This window comes from Centrocercus urophasianus, unplaced genomic scaffold (genome assembly GCF_019232065.1).
Source record: "Centrocercus urophasianus isolate 14NV4802_14NV808 unplaced genomic scaffold, USGS_Curo_1.0 seq_13, whole genome shotgun sequence".
Taxonomy (NCBI): Eukaryota; Metazoa; Chordata; class Aves; order Galliformes; family Phasianidae; genus Centrocercus; species Centrocercus urophasianus.
Genome location: NW_024884475.1, coordinates 28983170 through 28998448, shown reverse-complemented (window position 1 = coordinate 28998448; position 15279 = coordinate 28983170). Strand labels below are relative to the sequence as shown.

The window sequence follows — 15279 nt, the reverse complement described above, 5'->3', positions numbered from 1 at the left end:
TTTTTAGAGAGTATATTCATTGATCTAGAGCTGATTTTCATCTCTGAAATGAGCATTTCCCAGATTACAGAAAAATTCTGTGAAGACAGAAGTGAAGCCTATTAACCACATGCTTTGACTTGAGCTAGTCTTGAAAATGTCTTGGACACACATGATCTTGAAGGATCTTATAAATAAGAACGAATCTATTTTCAGTGTCTCAGATGTACTTTCAGTAGCCTTCATTACAGAGAAGCAATGGAGATTTGAATCTCTATGGCCATTCTCTTGGACAGAATGGGATATCTAATTACGCATAGATGCCAAAAAAGCATTGCAAAAATGCAAGGACAGACTAACTGAATCTGCTTGGTAGAGGTGCAGATCTTCAAATAAATGTACCATTATGCTATATGCCTATAAATCCAAAGAATGAAAATTGCTGGGAAGAGATTAGTATTCAGTGACATCAGTTTCATTCCTTAAGCAAGAACTCCTGAAAGTTCTTCAACATTAAATCACATACACAAACAATAAATCCCAAATTTCAGTTTCTATCACTTCTTCATTTGAGGTACAATGAAAAATGTGAGTCACTTACTGAAAATAGAAATTGTGAGGAAAGATAATGTAGACATCCAAGTTACTCTGATAACAACACCTGCAATTCTTCATAACCATAAAGAAAATAGGAGTTCAATCAACTATCCATAGTGTTAGAATTCTTTGCAGCATGGCTACAAATGACAGAGCCATAGAAAAGATGCATATCTCTTCCAGAAAACACACTGAATCTGGTGTGTAAAGTAGCCATCAGATCACTAGCTTTCTATGAGAAGACATTTTATAAAAATTAAAGAGCTTAGTGTTTCTCAAGAACTTGACAACTTGAGCAAAGCATGTTCCAAGCAATTCAAGCTATCGAATTACTGAAGCAGTCTTTGTGGTAGTAACAAACAGTAATAGTAGCTCTATTCAAGATACTTTAAGAAGTGGGAAACTATACACACCCCTCAAGGAGGATGAATTACAACCTATGAAATTGTCAGACAGCACATATAGATATTTTGTGGGTTCATAATCCTGATCCTGAAGTTTTGGTAATCTTTCACAAAACTTTCACAACTGAAGTTTATTGAAGTCCGTACATGGGATTTTAGCTTTTTGTTTTTAAATTGCTCTGTTAAGTACACTAGTAGCCCATATACACAGTTCTCCAGTACCTCATTCTAAAATACCTCTCCACATCTAGGAAGAAGCACAGAATTTCATTTAATTTACAAAGTTCTTTTTCCCATCAGTTCCTTCAAAAAAGTAATGAGACATGGCCCACATTGCTAATGCATATGCACTAATAAAGTTACTAACATTTTCTCTTCAGATTTGATACACAAGTGTTTCATCCCCAAAACTTTGGAAAAGTTTGAAATATGGAAGGAAGAGCAAAGAGAGGAAACTTGGATTTTATTTATTTTGGCTTGTGTTCCTCAGAATGCACACAGGACCCTGTCAATATATATCAGTCAGTCAGTAATCCAGCAAAGCATAGTATCCAAGAGAATTTCCATATTCATTTATTTATTTAACAGAAATGTTTTACTAATAGCTCATACATTTGAGAGACATGGATCAGGAAATGAAGCATGGACAATCACACTCTCACACTTGATTAACATTGTCTGAGGTTTGTGCGGAATGGCAGATGTTTCACAAAAGTTGTCTCAGCTGATTTCTCTAGAATAGATCTATGATCTCTTTAAAAGATACCATCTGTCTTCAGTGACATTCAGTTCTCATTTTTATCTCTGCAATTTAAGTCCACTCCCTTCCTCTTATGATTTTAATAAAGTACTGACTGACTGACGATTGAAAAGATGACATAAGACTAAAGCTCCTAGCTACATTTCTGTGAAAGGTGTTTTGTAATTAAGGAATTCTGCTATTATGGTAACCTGAGTTTGTTACACATCTTAAATTTACTCTTCAGGAATCATTGTATATCTGAGAACTCTCACAAAACTACAAATTGTCACCTACCATGTTTCTGAAGATGCCAAAGGATTTTATGCAGACTCAGAATCTATGAATGTTTATAATAGTTTACAGTTCTTGGAGACATAAAACACTAATTCACTGAAACAAAAAGCAACTATACACAGGTTAAGATGGTTTGACTTGCTGATCTTAGGGATCTTTTCCAAACTTAATGATTCTATACCTATCAAGACTATAAATCTCTGGATGACTAACCTGTTTTTTGAAGAGAAGCTGGAAAGAGCCAGTATTACATCTTCCAGATACCTTTGACAAAACCTGACCGAGTTTCATTTATGTCCCCACATTTAGTTTTTGATATCTAACAACACCAAAAGACACAAATATTTTGTTTGAAATGGTTGCAATTTTTCAATGTTTAATATGGTACTTCAGAATCCTTTAAAAATTAAAATAGCTTTAACCACAAACCAATGTACTACAATATAAGGAGTCACAATCAAAATGAAATCACACTAATTTCAAACAAATTGTTAAACGCATATTACGTAAAGATACAGCACCTCTTCTTGGTTATATGTTGTAATTCTTATGTCAGTTTCATACCATATTGCTGCTTTCCTAATGAGGTAACAAGTACTACTTTGACTGCAGCTACTGCTGTTAAATTAGACCTAAAGAATGACATGCCTGCTAAGAGCATTATTTCATTAGTAAAACTAACTTCCCCCGTTCCATGAGTAAACAGCTAAAAACATATGGGGAAATCAATATGAGCAGGCTTTTTTCAGGAAATAGAGAACAGAAGCCTATTGTTTATCTTGCTCTCGGTATACGCTGCTAGTACATTGTTTCAAGAACCTTACACAAGGTCATCTGTCTTTCAGAATCATTTTCCACCAAAATATATTCGACTACTGTGTAAATTTGTGGGGTCTTTTTGAGAGGAATGTGGTAGTATAAAGCCTAAAACTCATATATATGTATATACACATGAGCAAGGAGTTTACACCTGAAAAGCTCATTAAAACTTACGAACTCAGATGACTGGATTTGTTCTACCAAGTGCTCACATTAATTTTTTGAGCCCAAATTCAATGTTACAACAAATACTTTAGCTATATCAAATGCAAGAACCAGACTATTTAGCTTAAAGACAATTAATCTGGGAGAAAGCAACATTCGAATGACAGTTTCTCCTCCAGTTATGCTGAAACATTAACACCCATGGACAACATGTTCCCCTCTCAATGTAGCAAAGCCACCACTATGAAGTCCTGCCTGCTCCTGTGCATGACTGCCTCTCTCTGTCTTAAGTTATCTGGTCCACAAAAAGCAGAAGAAACTCATGAAAGATAGGCAAGGTTCAATTCCCTCCTTTTCTTTCACAAAGCTTTATGATACAGAACATCACGAGGCCTAATGCCATTTTGTTCTTTCTTAAATAGCCAGATAAAAGCCAGGCCAGCTTTACACATCCACATTGTGAATTAAGTTTCTGTTTCAATTACCATGACTAAATCCACCAAGGAATTTAGGCTTCTCAATAATTAACACAATGGTGTTCAGAAAACTTGCAAAGCTGTCAATTTTGTTAAGAAAAAAGAGACCTACATTACAAATCGTACAAGTTTTACCAACCAAGCAATTTTAACATTTTCTGCTACTCACACCATAGAGAGTAGAGGAAAGCAGACCTACTACAATTGAAGTTTTCACAGTCTGAATCCCAGGGGGAAGGGAATTATACTTGTCAAATCCGTTCAACAAAAAACCTCACACCAGAAATCAATCAAACAACAGGTTTGAAAAGCAGTGGTGAGAGACATCTTCCCTTAACTGCTCCTTTAGTCAGTTTATCCACTGTGCTACTACAATCCACTTAATTGCAAACACGAATGCATGCGTACAAAGACCTAAGGACATAAGCACTTGTGCAAAGCCTTAAAGGCTTCAGGCTACAGGTAGATCACACTTAGTGTTTCAGAACACAAACTAATACTGGCAGAACTTCAATAATTTTTCTCACATGGTGTTTTCAAGAGTCAGTGTTCAAAACAATATCTGATTTTCAAGACCACAAGACCCAACATTTAGGTTTCTTCTGATTTAAACATATTGACATCATAAAAATGACCAAAGTCAGCCAAAGCTCACTAACATACAATTGCTTCTGATCCAACTCTCAGACTGCTGCTCACTTTTTACAGAGCTCTGGCAGTTACTGATTCCTAAGGCTGCAAAACTGACAGTTATTCCAGGAACCCAGGTGTGTGCCATCTCTAGATTGAGGCCACTTGGACCTACCCTTTCAGCAGCAGACAAAATTTGAGTCAATTCTCCTATAATTCCTTACACCATGAAAGGCTTAAAGAGGAATCTTTAGGTTATTTTGCCCATCTGCTTCACTACAGCAACAGTAATTAACAGTATGCATATAATTCCAGACGGATGCAATTCAACAGTTTCAGAAGGCATCCAACAAGAACAACTTCTATAGATTCTCCACTGCTTTGTTATCCATAGCATAATTTTTATTCTAGTTATAAGAGATGTCCTTTACTGTAATTTAAGCTTGAAATGTTGCTGTAATTTACATCTGAAATGATCTGCTGTTCAGGTGATGTAGTAGAATTAAGTTCAAATTCCAAACGTGCTCATTAAGAAAAAGCAGGCCCAGCTCTACCCAGTGCAAGCATCTTAACATTTCATGGTATACTAGCTTCACAACAAATTTGAGAGTCTGAAGGGTAGCCATAACTATCAGTGAGGTTTAACCAATACAAGATGATAAAGAGGACTTAAGCCAGACTGAGATTCAGTTCAAAATCTCTTACATTGTCAGGAATCATCTTATTCAAGAGCACAGCTGAATCCTGCTTTCTTTAAAGGTACCATGGCTCCCCAACCCATGACCACAAAGCTGGTTTTGTGGTCAGACTAAAGTTTTTCTGTTGATCTCTAATCACAATCAAGCTATGTGTCACCCTTAAACTTCTATTAAGTTAGAAATGGTCTGTACATCTTAGCTAGCATCACCATGTCCTCAAGGCACTATGAAACTAAAAAGAATCCCAAAAATAGGCTTTAGCATACCAGATCATCAGTACCACATAATGCAGACAGTAGCTTCCTTGTGTATTCCTTCCCACTCATGCATCAGAAGGTAAATGTAAGCATTCAACATGTAAGTAAACACGTAATTGGTTACACCAATATCATCAATGGACATGTAGAGCAGGATGTTACTGCACAGCTGCACACTCATTCTGTCTTGAAAGAACAAAGCCATAGCATTTTATTAACTGCATGCAGTGACAGGGATTGAAATTTTACTAGAGTATTTCTCTAGAGATGTGGCAGCTCCTCATGCTGGCAACTTGGAGCGAAAGGAAGATTTTGCTTCTAGGAAGTTCTTCAGCTTCCGAAGATGAAGTTCTAGCAAAATGCCAACAATCCCCAGTAGATACTCTGTAACCAAATTAGCCCTTGCCCACCAGGCAGATGACTCAGGAAATCAGTGCTGAGTTTCTGTTTGTTTTGCCTTCTTATTAACAGAAGCACATTAAGTACGCAGTCATTTATCATGTACTGCTTCGGCTCCTGCTAAATGACGGTAAGGGCACTTTTACAGTTTTTATTTCCTATTTATGTTCCCTGCAGTACCTTTAATTGTTGAACACACTATTTATTTGAAACATTTGTTTGAGCTATATCCATGCTTCTCCTAACTGGGCAAAGACAAGCTCATGTTTAATGTGTAATGTAATGTAAGGTGATGCAAGATATGCTGCAATGCTGGTTGCTCAACCCTAATTTATCTGCAGGCCTCCACTCATTTTTCACTAACAGAGCTAGACCTCTGCATAAGCGGCAACTACAGCAATGACAAGACAGTACTTGAGGACGATACACAATTTTTTGAAGCAATTTCCTAATTTTCCTCCCTCAGCACACTTTCATTACTGATCAGTAATGAATGCTAGTAATTAATAAAGAATTCAGAACTGCAACTATGTTTTTCACCACAGGTATTCTCCCTGCGTAGAAAAATTCTTCAACAATGTAGTTGCTGAATAAACATAAATCTAAAGTAACACTTTCTTGCTATCTCAGATTTTGGTAGCCAGTACGTGGGCTACATGTGCTTTTCAAGAGAAGCAGTGCACGCACCTTATGAAAACCAGTCCTTAAGAGATCTAAACCAGCAGAACAAAGGCCAGCACCAACAAGGAATACAGAGAAAAACTCTTGAGAACACTCTCAAACAGTAACAAATTGACAGTTAAAATTATATGTCTACGCTTACTTTGCACATTTTATTAAAAGAAGCAGTATCTCTGCATCATATAATGAACCTAAACCCATGGTAGCTGAAGGAAGAAAGCTTGAAGAGCAGAAATGAAAATATTGCTCACACTCAGGTAGATCTTAAGGTATGTGAGATCTGGAAATAATAGCATAATCTAAAGCAGTTATTATTACATAAAGTTGCACATTTCTTAGGTAATTTCCTCTTTGAACAAAACAAAACAACAACAACAAAAAAAAAAAAAAAAAAAAACCATACGGAAATATGGATTTCCCTTCCTAGAAACTGTTTACTTCCTGATAACTTTAACATCCTCTGTTTTTAAAAGTCATCCACTTATTAACTATAAAAACCTCAGATGATTTGTTTTTGTCTCAGGGTTTTTTGATTTTTCATTACCTTGGTTCTGGTCAAAACAAATTCCCAATTCTAGTCCTGGGATAATGATCAGACAAGATCGGAAAAGTTTGTACTTGAAACTGAAGAATGAAGTCAGTGACTTCTGCTGTCCTGTTTCATAAATGACTTGAAAACTTTACACACAGAAGAATTTCAAAAAGTTGAAAGGTAAGTTTTCTCTAGTGAATTTACACCAGAGTAAACTTTTTTAGATTTCTGTCTTACCTCCTAAAAGAGAATGTAGAGATAATAATGTTAAATCGGCACTGTACACAAGAACATCACAAGTAAGGACATTTGAACATCTCACCAGAAGTAAACTTAATACAGATTTAGTATTCAAAACACATTTAGCTCCTTATATTGCTTTGCCTTCTGCTATGGACTATCTGACATGCAGTTTAAGCTTATTTTATTCCTCTGAGAATTAAACAAATTTCTCATAAGGAAAATATTAGGAAAGCATTTAGTTTATTTTTACAATAGTCAGATAAACTGAGCACCACAGCAGCATCCCTCACTTGGCTCCAAATTACCTGCTACCTGACCCCTATCCACAGAATTACATTATTCCATTGCTTGTGGAAGACAGCCAGTGACAATCTCATTTTGATAGTGATATACAAGTAAGTATCTATTTGAAATATCTAATACTTTGTTCTAAAGACTGAGCAGCCAAGAGTTGACTATTTGTGCCCAAGTTTAAACACAACACAAAGTACTCGACTGCAGAAGGGGATTGTTTTGTTTTCAAATCTGCAAAATAATTAAAATACTTGAGTACATACAGAGACTAAAATACAAGAAAAATCCATGGTATGTGCTGGCATTCTGTGTGTAAGTCAGAAATTTGACTAGAATGCAAATAATGACGTTAGTTACTCAAGGAGCCAACTCATTTTTCCTCACACCTGCTTCCCTTCAATCTCAGGAACAATACAGTTGTTTTTGTTTGCTCCTTATCAGGAATGCTGCTGTTTAAGCCTCTGTCATAACACAATTTAACTACAGCATCCAGGCCTGTGGTTTTCAGTAATACCACTTTATGATCAACGTAAAATTTGTCCCAAGAGACTACTCTGGCTTTTTGCTTTGAGGCTGTCACACTTGTCTACTCTGGAGCAGTAGATGTACATTGTCCACTAGCAGGCACACAGCTGCCTCCATATCTTTCCACCACAGCAGTTTTACTTCCATCTCTTCCCTTCCTAGAGCTTTCTCAATTCTTTGTCTCCTCCTGCAACTCCCAAAGCTCTCATTGCAACTTTGTACAACTTCTGCACAGATTTTCCCACCTATTCTTTCATTCATTTGTAACAGATAGTATCCTTCCAACACAATAATACTTCTCAAGTTTATCTATAGAGCCACTATTTGCTTGTTCTTCAAATCCCTTCTGAATTTTTTTTTCTGCTAAGCTTCCTTTAAGAAATCAGGAAACAACTGGTATTATAGTTGAATGGTCAGAAACATTTGTTAATACATCTGTTTTTCAGTTTACTTTTGCAATCTTGTGTGTTCCATCTACTATGTTAAGCAACTATTACAAAGACAACTCAACTCCAATCCCTTCTTTACACAGTGATGAACTAACATTGATAGAAACAATTACTAAGATGTAGTTTCCTTTCAGATAACAACTGAGACAGCGGTCTTTTTATCCATTCATTAGGAAATAACTCATCTGCACTTTCTCCTCTGGTACAGTAAGTGCACGTCAGAATTTGAAGTGGAACATGTCTACATAGAGGCAGTGTAACAGATTTGCTGTTGTACAGCTCATAGTTTTTACTTAGTCCTACTGATGTGTTCATTTTTGCTTGAGGTTTTAGCTAAACAATGACTAATCTACACTTTAAATAGCATATATTTAAGATAATTACACCACTAAATATTACAGAAAGTAAACAAATTCACACCTAGATTAATTTAAGTCCACAAGATTTTTAACTTGCTTGTAAGAAAACAATTTCCCTGTGCTGGAAAGCATCCCCCTAATATTTTATTATAGTATGTAGGTGTAGACTTGCAAATAATTTTTCTAGAGTTTGTGAGAGTTCTGACAATAAATTGTGCCCTGAACCTGGCCCGTACCCAAGACCATAATCAGTGAATCAAATGCCACTGTCAAAATCGTGTAAAAGCATAAACCTACAAGTACACACATAACAAATTTAAAACTTGTATGTCAAACCAAAGTCTTTGGTTTGGCCTTCATTCTACTGCCAAACCTATCAACACCTCACCTCTCTCTCCTACAATCACTTCCTTTGATTAACGTCTTTTACATTATGGTTATTCAAAGTAACCCATCTGATTGCATTAGTCATATTGAAATTGTTATTTCTTTGGGATTCCTAAGAACTACAGATTTATCTAGAAGAACAACAATCAAATTCATGCTAATTGCACTATCTGGGAGAGTGTCACTGTTCAGAGTTCCCAGTTAATTAGAAGTAAAATTTAATAAATGTAGTGCTAGCAACTGCAACCTTCTGTCAGAAGCTGTTCATTAAAATATACAAGATGCATAACTGGCTAGAAGGAGCAGTGTGAATCACAGGATCAGTATATGACTTCAGTGATACGTACTGAATATTTTTCAGTGGCACCCCTTTGGGATGCTACTGTACTCTTATCTCCAAAACCCTTACTATATCTTTAATAGGAAAGAAAGTACAGTGTTGATGCATAAAACAAACAATAGCTGCTCAAGATTTGAAGGAGGGTAAAACACAAAATACAAAGTAATCAGTAGTGTGAGCTCTATGTTAGAAGGGAAGCATTAACTATACACCATATTTAGGTGAGTTTAGGATTGCCTGAAAAGCTACAGTCTTTTTGAAATTCAAAAGTTGCATACATGTCTTGTGGTGCTTAAAAACAATATACTGAGCCAAAGATGGAGACTTCTAATCCAGCAACTCATCTGCTTCACTGGAGAGCACAAAGCAACCTGTGCTGAGGATTTACTGATCAGCCTTCCAATAACACAGTTTCTTTGGCATTCTCACCAATTAATAATCACCTCACATCAATTATTTAATCCTCATTATTTATTACTTCAACTATAAAAGTTCTCATTATCTGCATAATAGAGAAAGTGAGGCTCTCAAACAAAATAAAATTCACTGAGAAACAGGCATTTAGTACTTTACAAATCCCATTTTACACCTTTTTCAAAATTTGGTGCTAATACTATCCCAATTTCAGATTAAATTTATGCCGAGAAAGAAAGGAAATAATTCTGGTTTTATAGTTATTGTGTATCATTTTTAATATCAAGATATAATTAGCAAGAGCAGTGTTTAAACATACAGTTTAATTACATCTGCCCTACACTTAATTCACTTAGAATTGCTTAGATTGCTACATTCCTTCTGTGGGCACCTCTAGTAATGAAAATACTGTTCATAGTCACAAACACAGACCTCTGCAGTAATGTGTGAAATCTCGAGTTCATGCATTTTTCACATGTCAGAGACCTGAATCATGGACAGGCTTCCTCTTCCCCTTTCCTAAAGCTAAACTTTGGTGAAACATGGCTTTTAGGAAGTCAACCCTACTGGATACCCTTGCTATAGTCAGAGCCAAAACAGTTTATGAAATCAGCTACCAAAAGCCATTAAGATTTTTACATATATTCACATTTTATTCCAATTAGGAGACCAGAAGTAGTCTAGATATTTGCATGAACTGAAATTTGTTCTCTTATGGGTTTTGCGGCAGTCTTCCTTGGCTTTGTAATTAATCTCGATAGTTTGAGTAAAAACATAAATCTTACCACCCTGTTTTCATAGCCGCCTTTTCTGTATATGGTAAGCTGAAGTATTAATCTATCTTCCACAATTCACAATTCAGAAATCCCTATTTCTGTTCTTTTGTTGGTATTCCTTATATCTAAATCTAAAGATGAGTCACCATATTTTATGAAAAACATCCATCAGATCTCCGTCATTAGGAACTTACTAATCTTCTACGGTCTTACATCAGGTATAAACACTTAGGACTAGATTACTAAAGCAAAATCTGTTGCATCCTCTGCACCATGTACATCACGTTTGAGTAATATCTGTACTTTTTTGCAAGGTGACACATTGTGTTTTTTGTGACTTCACACACTTGTGTCTATCACACTTTCCCCATCAAGGAATACTTGGCTATACTTAACATTCAACATACTCTGTCTTAAGAAATCTTCTTATTCAGGTTAGAATTGATTCCTCAGACAAGATGGCAATATATTGAAAAGGACAAGCTATGGCTATCTTGCTCTTGATGTAGTTCCCCTCCTTCCCATCATTGGCTACATCATGTAATTTAAGCCTCTTAGGACCTTTAGAACTGCCTTTCAGGATTACTGTGGTTGAACCAGGAACTCACTTATTGTCTTCACTAAAGGAAAAGAGAATCATTAAGGAACTGTGTTGGTTGTTTTTTTTTTTTCACTGTTGTTCTTGTTTTTAAACTCTGAAAGGATCCTTCCAGCTATTTTAACCTTCAGTCATAACTATCAACCTCCTCTTAGCAGAACTGTTGATGTTACAAACAAACACAATCTTGAGACATCAACGCCTCTTAATGCTCTTGCAAGCCTGCAAAACATTGCTTTTTCAGCTATGAAAACTGCCATTATTGATTCCCTTGGGTTTCCTTCAAGTATCTTTCACTTTTCTTCTGAGTCCTGAGGTAGCAAGAGTAAAACTCACTATTTGAGGGCAAATGTAGCTAGTCAGCAACTGTGGCTAAACTTACATATCAAACATTTCAGTTGTACATTCCTTCAATACTTGTGCATATAATGCTAGACAAATACTCTACAAATAAGTAAAGCTTTTGTTATTCCACATTTCAACATTATTCAACTTATCTGTTGAAAAGGTAAATAAAAAAACTTATTGTATAACTTGATTGCTGTAAGGACTGGGAGGAAAAAGCATTGCTTTTCTTGCTAGCTTCTTCTCTCCCCCCCACCTTCACCACTATTCTTTGAGGCTTGGGATCCTCAGCATCAACTGTTAAAATAACATATTATGCTATTTAGGTTACTTAAGAACACAGAAGCACATCTGTCCTCTTCAACCCCTTAATGGTGGCTGCCGAGATTTTTAAGGATGGATGAATCAGAACACTATCATTGTTCAGCAGAGGACATAAAGTAAGTCTATTTAGGGACAGAAGCTAGGAGAAAAGGCTCAGTCTTTGGAATTTCCTGCTTTACAGCAACATTAGCTATGCTGTTACAGAACAATAGATTTGAACAGAAAAATACATTTAATGCATCAGAAAAACAAAGCAGGAATAGATCTAAAATGCTGTCATTCAGCATGCCTTTGCTCAGACGCATGTTGCCCTTTAAGTTGATACTTCTGTCCACTATCACACCATAATCCTTCACATCCATGAGGTTTGCCATTACATCACTGTCTATGAAAGTCTTTTTACCTTTTTGTTTTAGGCTGGGCTCAAGATAGTTAAGGCATTTCACAATAATCACAATAATAGAAATATCAGCATCTCACTGAGCCTTTTTTTTTTTTTTTTTAATGGGAGTATACTTTTGGTAATATGCTTGTGTGTAAAGAAGCCACACTATCTGAAGAAAAATGAACAAAGTCTGAGTACATATAGTACTTAGGTACCATGGGTACCTAACATTTCCTTAACAATGCTCTACACTACATCCAACAGAATATAAAGAAAATACATTCTGTCCGTGAATAACAACAATGCAATACTGAAATAGTGATACAGAAAATGATCAGTATCAGTGTGATACATCAAACTACATATTTGTAAAATTCAAATTTACAAACCTCCAAGAATTGTCAGCATTACTCAGACAGCCTCACTGGAACAAAACTTTTGATACAAGGTCACATCTGATGTAATTTACTTGCTCCAGATGAACCCTATCATTAGCATATCATACACAATACCTGATCCTTCCAATACGGAAGCAGCATTCGGCTGCTCCACAGTGCAACCTTATACACTGCACTCTAATTTGATATCTGAGAGCGGTCTCTAGGCATGTGACATCCGTACTGCTACTCACGTTGATCATATATGTAAGTCTATGGCATTTCAGGGACTAGCCCATAGGTGGAGGGCAGATTACATTCCCACATTAGCACTCTTAGAAGGTTATTGTGCTCCACAGAACACGTGGTTGGTCGATGCTTATCAATGTTTGTTCAAATCTAGTGATTTTAAACAAACATACCAAACTGCTACAGCACTTGGCTTCTTTAATCCATCTCTTCATTTTTATTGTTATTTGCACCTGCTGCTGTAATATTATGTTTCAGGATTGATGTCCCTGCTTTTGCTTTGCTGGTAACCTGTTTATGATCACAACACATAGGCCCAGAGTCACCTTCAAGAGTCAGATCTCTCAAAAATGTTTGAAGTGACTCATGTTAAAGCATGACAGCTGGTGTTATTTACCTCACTGCAGACCAAAACAGTCTGACTTTGCATAACCTACAGATTTTCAAATCAAGTACAATAATTTCTTGGACTGAAACCACAGTTCTCCTGAAATGAAAAAAACCCCTATGCTTTAACTGAAACTTGATGTCAACCTTTCCACTGCTGAAATATCCAATTTGTCTTGTCTCATATTATTCTCAAGATCTTCTTACTAGCCTTCAAAAATGTAGTTGATCGTGAGCTGAAAAACGTTTATCCGCTTCTATACCCATTTGTTTTCAACATTTGTGACAAGACCTTCATACCTTATATCACATACCATTAGTCCATATTGGGTACACACTTTACTTAGTCACTGCTTTTTCCCCTCTAACTCATTAACATTCTTCCTTCTAACCATATTCCATTGCAGCACCTTCATGGCCATTACTGACAGTCACCGATTTGATTTACAAATACCTCAGAGGGGATCAGATGTTGCCAAAGAGACAGTAAGGCAACAGAGGGAAGCCGGGAACTGATATGAGAAAGAAGACAAAGGGAGAACGACAGAATAGAAAGAATGCAGAATATTGTTCTCAATAATAATAGAGACTAATAAGATGCATCTACCAGCACCTAACTGGCCGTACGCTGATTTGTCACAGTTAGTCCTCATATGCTTTCTTAGACCACAAATTTTTCACAGTAAGATATATCCTGCTTGAGCTGTAAGGTCCTTGACTTTTTGCATACTACTATGCCTATACTTCTTACTGTAATAATAGAAGCTTTCTATCTCTTTGTTAGAGGCTGACAAACACCTCCTAAAGGAAATGCTAGATCAGCTTATCATTTTCAACATAATTAAAGACTCAATCATGAATATTCATGTAGGATCACGCTGTAAATATTCATTCCACTTATCAGAACACAGAAAAAAGTGGATCTCTAAACAATTTACTATATGACCTCTACACATAAGAAGTTGGGGTGTACATTCATCTGTTAGTGAAATCCTGAAACAGTTTGAGAAAGATGGAGCTTTTCTAAGAGGGAAAATACATGGTTGCAACGTGTTTATAAACTGCTATTTCTAAATGCGATGTTCCATTTGGGGAATAGTTGCTGACCACGCTTATCCAAATACCTTTACAGCACATATACACAGAAATAACACATTGGAATTTGACTCCTAATTACAGAAACTGGTTACTAATTTAACTATAAAGATCCCAGACCTCAAATTCCTGATCTCATGCCTTCTCAACTGTTCAAATAAATGGTTCATCTCAATGTAACTGAAAGCCATGTAATTAAGAGTTAATACCAATTATTTTTTTTCTCTAGTTACAAAGCAAATCATATCATTCAGTTGCCAGAATAATCAAATGCATTTCAGTATTAGGTAATTAAGAATTATATTAGCAAGAATACATTTAGTAGTTCATGAAATGATACTTTTACTATAAAAGTTTGTATTGAGGAACTGCAGTTTTATCGACCTCTGTAAAACAGATGTGTTGTGATATCTATTCAGAGCAATTCCTTTTGCATTGAAAACCTACAGTACGAACACACAACCCCAATCAGATGACTTACTGTGTTTCAATGACTGCCTCACATTTGCATTCATGGTTTTATTTATTTTTTGTTAAGCAGAAAGCCTGCCACTGGGATCGTTCAATAAAAGTTTAACCGCCCTGTGCTGTTAATTGTGCTTGTGCTCCATGTGGAGTGCTGGTTTCCTTCCTTGTACCAAGCATTGAGCGGAGGGACACAATGGGCGTGTTGTGCTCCATGCAGCACGGTATGTGCCATATCTGAACGGGAGGTGTGAGCTGGCTGTGTCACTGCTGCTCTTACCAGTGCCAGTACCAGAAAGCAATCAACCACAGCACTGGGGCATGCAGTCCATGGAAGCCTAGTGAAAAAGCTGCTCCTTATTATGACCTACATATTACACAGCAGCAGTCAGACAATTTAAAGCTAGTTACGCCGAGGCTGAGCACAACGCATTAATTCCAATCACAAAGAATTCAGTGACTTGAGGCTTTTCAAATACGTTTGCAAGTTTGATAACGTATCATATCCCATGCTATCCCGACAGCACAAAGCACAATGGAAAATGAAAACCCTTTATAGTAGGAAATGCAAGCATATGATTGCATCTGCTACTG

General features: G+C 36.3%; 1 protein-coding gene and 1 long non-coding RNA gene across 33 annotated transcripts in view; one reads left to right on the top strand and one right to left on the bottom strand.

Moving 5' to 3' along the window:
- The window catches only part of SORBS2 (sorbin and SH3 domain containing 2), a 185431-nt gene that overhangs the window by 121715 nt on the left and 48437 nt on the right, over positions 1-15279 (bottom strand). The gene's annotated exons all lie outside the window — the stretch shown is intronic.
- Positions 5541-14771, top strand: LOC122156750. 2 transcript variants are annotated; one of them, XR_006167626.1, is made up of 4 exons: positions 5541-5590; positions 6665-6853; positions 11730-11843; positions 13533-14771. It is a non-coding gene; the product is annotated as an uncharacterized LOC122156750 (long non-coding RNA). The 2 variants fall into 2 exon arrangements; XR_006167625.1 differs by lacking the exon at positions 11730-11843.